Below are 6,000 nucleotides of genomic sequence, written 5' to 3'. Positions count from 1 at the left end.
GTTATGACAATATATAGTATGCTTATTCTAAAGAGACTGGAGAAAAAGATTGATGAAAAGCTGAGAGATGAACAAGCAGGTTTTAGGAAAGGTAGAAGTTGCACTGACCAAATTTTCACTTTTAAGACATGTACAGCAATGTGTAGAATATAGAAATCCACTTTTGATGGCATTTGTGGATTATGAAAAAGCCTTTGATAGTGTGCATCGGCCAATTTTATGGAGAGTCCTGCATTATTATGGAATTCCACTTAAATATGTAAATTTGATTAAGTCTGTTCTTGAGCATAGCAAGTGCAAAGGTGATGTTGATGGAGTCTTATCAAATGAATTTCCTGTGAACAGCAGAGTACTCCAAGGGAATGTGTTGTCACCTATGCTGTTTATCCTCCTCATGGATTTTGTAATGCGTAGAACAGTCGGAGATGGTGGAGAAAGATTGGACTGGATTGGTGATAGGAATTTAGCTCATCTAGAGTATGCTGATGATGCTGTCCTTGTTAGCAGAACACCACAGAATTTGCAGTGGTTGCTTGCCAGATTGCATGAAATATCGCACGAGGTTGGGCTGAAGATAAATAGAAGAAAGACAGAGATGATGAGAATGGAGTATATAATGGAAGATGAAATATCATTGGAAGGAGACAGGATTAATGAGGTAGAATCATTTAAGTATTTAGGAACTATGATCTCCAATACAGGGTCTTTAGAATTATATTTTAGTGAAAGATTGAAACAAGCAAATCAGACAATGGCTAGGTTAAGAAATTACATATAAAAATCAGACTATATATTAGTTTAGTGAGATCTGTGTTACTCTATGGACATGAGTCATGGTATAACAATGAAACAATTTCCAATAGATTCAGTAGGTTTGAGAACAAAGCCCTCAAAAGGATATTGGGAGTTAAATGGCAGGACAGGATTAGAAATGAAACTATTTGAGATTACTCGAGTGCCATATGTTGATGAGATCATGTTGAGGGGCAGATGGAGATAGTTTGGGCATGCTCTTCGCACTCCCCAAGAGAGATTAGTTCACCAAATGTTCAGCAGGGCTCCACAAGGCACTAGAGGAGTTGGAAGCCCCAGGCCTACATGGCTGAGGACTATGAAGCCCAAAGTAGGAGATGATAAATGGACAAGAATTGAATTAAAAGCTTAAGATAGAGACAACTGGGAAAATCTCACTGAGGCCCTTTGTGTCAATAGGCGTAGGAGATGACGATGATGTGTAATACTTTATATTTGGGTAAGAAATGGGATACGATACATATGCTTAAGAAAATGTGCATGCACAGTCATCATAGACACACTGTACATAAAGTCTGCTGCTGTTGGGGATCTTGGAGACAATGCAATTGACTGATTATAATAACAATAGATGCTGGAGATAAGATAGTGGATATTTTTGATAACCCTCTAAATGAATTAGGTGTACAGTACAGCATATGACAGATAGGCAGTTCTAAGTACAGCAGACTCTTTTATCTTCTTCATTCAAGTAGACTGTGTAACCTTTTCTCCTAGCTTGTCTTGGCCGTGGAACACTGGATAGTACCCATTCCAGGCCATTTAATTCCACATATTTATGGTCTAGTTTCATGGTTCATCTTGTGTGTGCTACTTTTGGAACTGTAAGTTAAATACAGCTGCATTTTGTTTATACAGTAGAGATACAATAGTATTGCTTTTATTTTGTATAATATTAACCAGCCACAGTATCGTCCCCACAGGATGTCTAAAAATGTATCTAAAAGGTCGTCAAGTGTAGCGTCCTGAACATTGAAAGAAAATAACTTATTACTGTACATTAATTTGAGTTTGAATTGGCAAATAAAGTCAATCCAACATTGTTAAATTGTTTACAAACTACTGTTTGTTAGTGACACTTAATACTGAAAATTTTAGGATATATTTTGTTGATCCATTATACAAAGACTCGAGCAACATTTTGCATAACTGGAATCTCAATCTGGATGATTTCATTTCCCGCTGGACTCACGACCTTTCCTGGCAAATATCATGACCGAAAACTCTCAGAAGGTGCGTGAATTAAACATCGCATAGGTATTGATTTCTCTTACAGAACTGTATTTGTCTGAGTTCAAGTATTCATAAGTGTCTGGATATCTTTCATAATACGTACAAGTTTGTGACTCCATGATTGGACGGTAAAGAATTGAATGACCTTCGGTCGAATGTCATCTTGTCCACATTGCTAGAACTTTAGCAAGATTGCATATTGGTCATCCAAATTGGCCCATGGCCTTTTAATGTGCACACCTTACAAAACTGTCCCCAAGTGCAGTGAGCGTGGCAGTATTTTATCCATCCAACGTATATTTTATGGATGTACTGTTTTTAAAACATAGAGAGTTAGCCTTGGTCGGAAATTTTTTGAGAATTTTAATGTTTTCAAGAAGCACAAGCTAAATAGATAAAATCTGAATATATATTTATAGATTTTAATTTCTTATTTTATGTCAATAAGATTTAAAAATATATATTTTATCACCAGAATTTATTGGGGGCATATCTCTTGGAGTCAAATTTGACTCGTGGGTCTGGTAATTCTCCATCCCTTTAATAATAAACCAGAGTGCCAGAAGAATTTTCTCACTGATTCCTCCACTTTTACAAAAGAATTAAACCTTTGGTTTTGCTAGAATATGCTAAAGTTTACATAGTATGTTACTACTGCCATAAGATATATCATAGTTTTTAAAGATTTTATTCGATGTGCATTTATTAATTTATTTTTAACTTTTCTATAAGTGTCCTACTCAGTAGAAATTTTCCTTGGGAAGTTTTGGGATTATTTTGTATTTTATGATCACCTACAACAACTCAGTTAAATTAAGGATAGAGGCTTTAATTAAATTTATGTGGAAAAGTACTCTTTAGGTGCAGCTTTGACCTTTAAGTATTTGCCGCTAGAGGAGTTCTACTTTGTGAAATATTCATATCCTACAGTAAAAAGCAAAGGTATATAGATGGTAGCAGGTGTGAATAATTTAAAAGTGTATTACGCACACTGTACTGTATTGGCATTTGGATGGTGGAACTGGTCTTGGGTTATAACAGTGGTGTATCTAAAATGTGTCTGAGTTTTGTCAATAGTGTATTGGTGTTCTTCATATCTAAAATTCCTTTCTGGTGGAGGCTATTGAATCTTTTATTACATGATTGCAAAACATTCCTGCAAAGATCCGTTGTTTCAGTTCTGTCAAGCTGTGTTTATTTTCCCCGGAGTGTATTTCAATTTGGCAGATGTTGAAGTGTCCATTGTATTTACCATCATAATTAGTGGGTTAGAATAAATTATGATGGGTGAAAATCTCCTCTTCTCCGTCTTTGCGTGAAGGTATTTACGCCTAAGAATTGAAGGTCGGGGATTGGATCTTGTTAATTATTTTGGACTGGAGTTGTGTCCTTTTGACTGTTATTTTGGTTTGTCTCCAGGCATATTTTAAGCTTGCTCTGTTCTTCACATCTGAATAAGGGAAGGAAGATATAGGTATCCATCATTTTTTTCATTTTTTTGTTTTTGTTTTTGTTTTAGGTATTTGATTTCTATAGCAAAACCAGTTTTATTGCATTTCGGTTGAATTTCTGCCTACACAAATACTAATTGTCTTTTAGTGGAAGTGCGACTTCAGCTAAGCTGGTACGGTTGTTTAAACTTGGGACGAGGTAGTTATAGGTAGTGGAAGGTGGTAGAGAAAGATTCCTGTTGGCTTTGTCTATTTTAATCTTTTGCAGTTTTTATGGTTGAATAAATGTGTGGGCAGTTCGTCATGTTCGAGAGATGTTAATGGAATATGGAGTGCTCCCTGGTAACAGTAATTGTGTGACAGTTTTCTGTGCTACCTGCCTATATTCAACGTATTTGCTTCTGTTTGCTGGCATGTCTTATTCTTCATTCCCTTTCTTGAATGTGGATAATACAACGACAACGAGATCCTAAGGTAGTTGGTTTTCATAGATACTGCTGGTTCTCATTTAAAGAAAGATTTCTGCTGCTACCGAGTATTTGGGGGGATAGCAGCTCCCTTTCTTAATTTCACTGTCTTCCAATCTCAGATAGGCGCTAAGAACGTATCACCTAGTTGTACTGCCATGGTCTCTTTCCATATTAGAGCGTCGCCATCACTGTTAGTCTTCGCTGCAACTTCGCAGAAAAGAAGACATAAAAGTCCTCGGTGGCTGGTCTTACTCTCATACTGTTTCTCTCCCCTTGGGGGAGACATTGTGGTATGGGAAAAGGGTTCTAGTACATTCTCATCTCATTCGGAAGGTGAGATGTAACGTACGGGAACGTTCCCATCCCAAATAGATGTGCAGTACAGGTGCTCAGCTGGTGGGAATACAGTGCAGTTAAAGGGCTTTGCCCTTTCTCCTCCATGGATGATCTACTCATTTCTCTCTCTTTTGGGAGAAAGGTAAGCCGCGTGTACTGGAATAAACAATAGTATTGTACTAGGGAATGTGTGCCGATAATTATCCCATTGTGGTAGGAAATGTTAGCGAACATAACTTATACAAATGGAAGAGTCCTTGACTTTACCAGCAGACGTTGCTACTTCTGTCTAAGAAGTACAGTAGTTGTTACTAAGGTAAAAAATAAAAAAAGGCTCGCTCATCTCTCTATGTGCGAAGGATAATACTTACCCAGAGCATATCCACTCGGAAAGACGATCATAGTATATTTGATTATCAAAAACATTTCCTTCCCTGAGAATACGTTTCGGTAGGTAGTACATGTGTTCATGCTGCTGCTACCATTGCTTGGCCTTGTATGGGAACGAGCACCCTCATTTCCTTCCTTCAGGGAGTTCCTGAGAGATGACAACCCGCCAGAAGGAACGCGGTGCACCATGCAATCAACGAACAGCACAAGCCTGATTACGTTAACAGACCATCTTGTCACCTTGCGGACCAGTCCTACTTGGATCATTCGCTGCAAGACTGCATATGGTGTCCACAAACGAGATCTAATTGTACTTCGGGTGCATGCTCTCTGTCTCCTAGTGGTCCGTCAATGATTGAGTGGTCTCGGTGTGACCATCCAGTACGTGATTGGTCTCCCACACACTTGGTCATTGGCGACCCGACACCCTGCAATCAGACGCCTTCGCTCCTGTACGTCTGTGCCTTTTGTGTAACAGAACTTCTGGCTGCTGCTTCGTCCCAGTTTTTCCAATCTACGATACCGGTTAAAGAGGAACCTATTATCATTCTCATTGCTCGCAAGGGTTACGAGAAACGAGTGCCGAAGTTTCTTATTGCCTCTTCCCTTCATGTTTTTTCTTCATGGGAGCCTTCTGGTTGTGATCGTTTCCTGCCAAACCAGTCTCCTCACCCATGTTCTCCAGGATTGTTTCCCATGGGATCACCTCTTCTGGTTTCTACTTGAATGACATTCTCATATTTCTCAATAATCAACTTTTCCTCTCTCCCTCCTGTAAGCAATGCTCCAGGGCCAAGTCAGTTGCCTTCCTTTTGCCACAATCTGGGATTTGCATTCAACTGGTAAGCTCAGTCTCATTGCCTACTAGGTTTGAGAGGACATGAATACTGTGTACTGATACCATATTGAACTTTTATATCGGCAAATGTAGGGAGATACCGTAGCTGCTAACCGTAGCTGCTAATATATGATCAGGAACTTCCTGCACGATGGTGGCAACTACGTTGGAGAGACTTTTTGTCTTGGGCAAACTCATACTACACGAGCTCCTACACCAGCCATTGCTCCAGGATTGTTGGAACCGTCTCTGGTCAGCAGCTATAGCTATTTCCATACCTTCTGGTTTTCAAGAACAGGAAAGAGGAATTATCAGGCTTGTTGGTTGACTAACAAGATCCTCTTTAGGGGAGTTCTACTCAGATCCAACTTCCTTGCATTTTACTTTCCACAGACATATCCAAGGAAGTGTGGGACATAACTGGGGAACCAGAACACCTCGGGGATGTGGTCCACGGAAGTAAAGACTT

General features: G+C 39.1%; 1 protein-coding gene across 8 annotated transcripts in view; it reads left to right on the top strand.

Annotated features, from left to right (window-relative positions):
* The window catches only part of LOC137628903 (ankyrin repeat and KH domain-containing protein mask), a 104,730-nt gene that overhangs the window by 25,935 nt on the left and 72,795 nt on the right, over nucleotides 1-6,000 (top strand). Inside the window, exon 1 of one of the 8 annotated variants that reach the window (XM_068360180.1) lies at nucleotides 1,485-1,637. The exons of 6 other annotated variants lie outside the window; for them this stretch is intronic. The gene's annotated coding sequence lies outside the window, so the exon portion shown is untranslated. Of the gene's footprint in view, nucleotides 1-1,484; nucleotides 1,643-6,000 lie in introns of those variants that run through there. One more of the 8 variants, XM_068360182.1, reaches the window with a different exon arrangement.

Source organism: Palaemon carinicauda, chromosome 36 (assembly GCF_036898095.1).
Source record: "Palaemon carinicauda isolate YSFRI2023 chromosome 36, ASM3689809v2, whole genome shotgun sequence".
NCBI lineage: Eukaryota > Metazoa > Arthropoda > Malacostraca > Decapoda > Palaemonidae > Palaemon > Palaemon carinicauda.
This window is presented reverse-complemented; position numbering and strand designations above follow the sequence as displayed.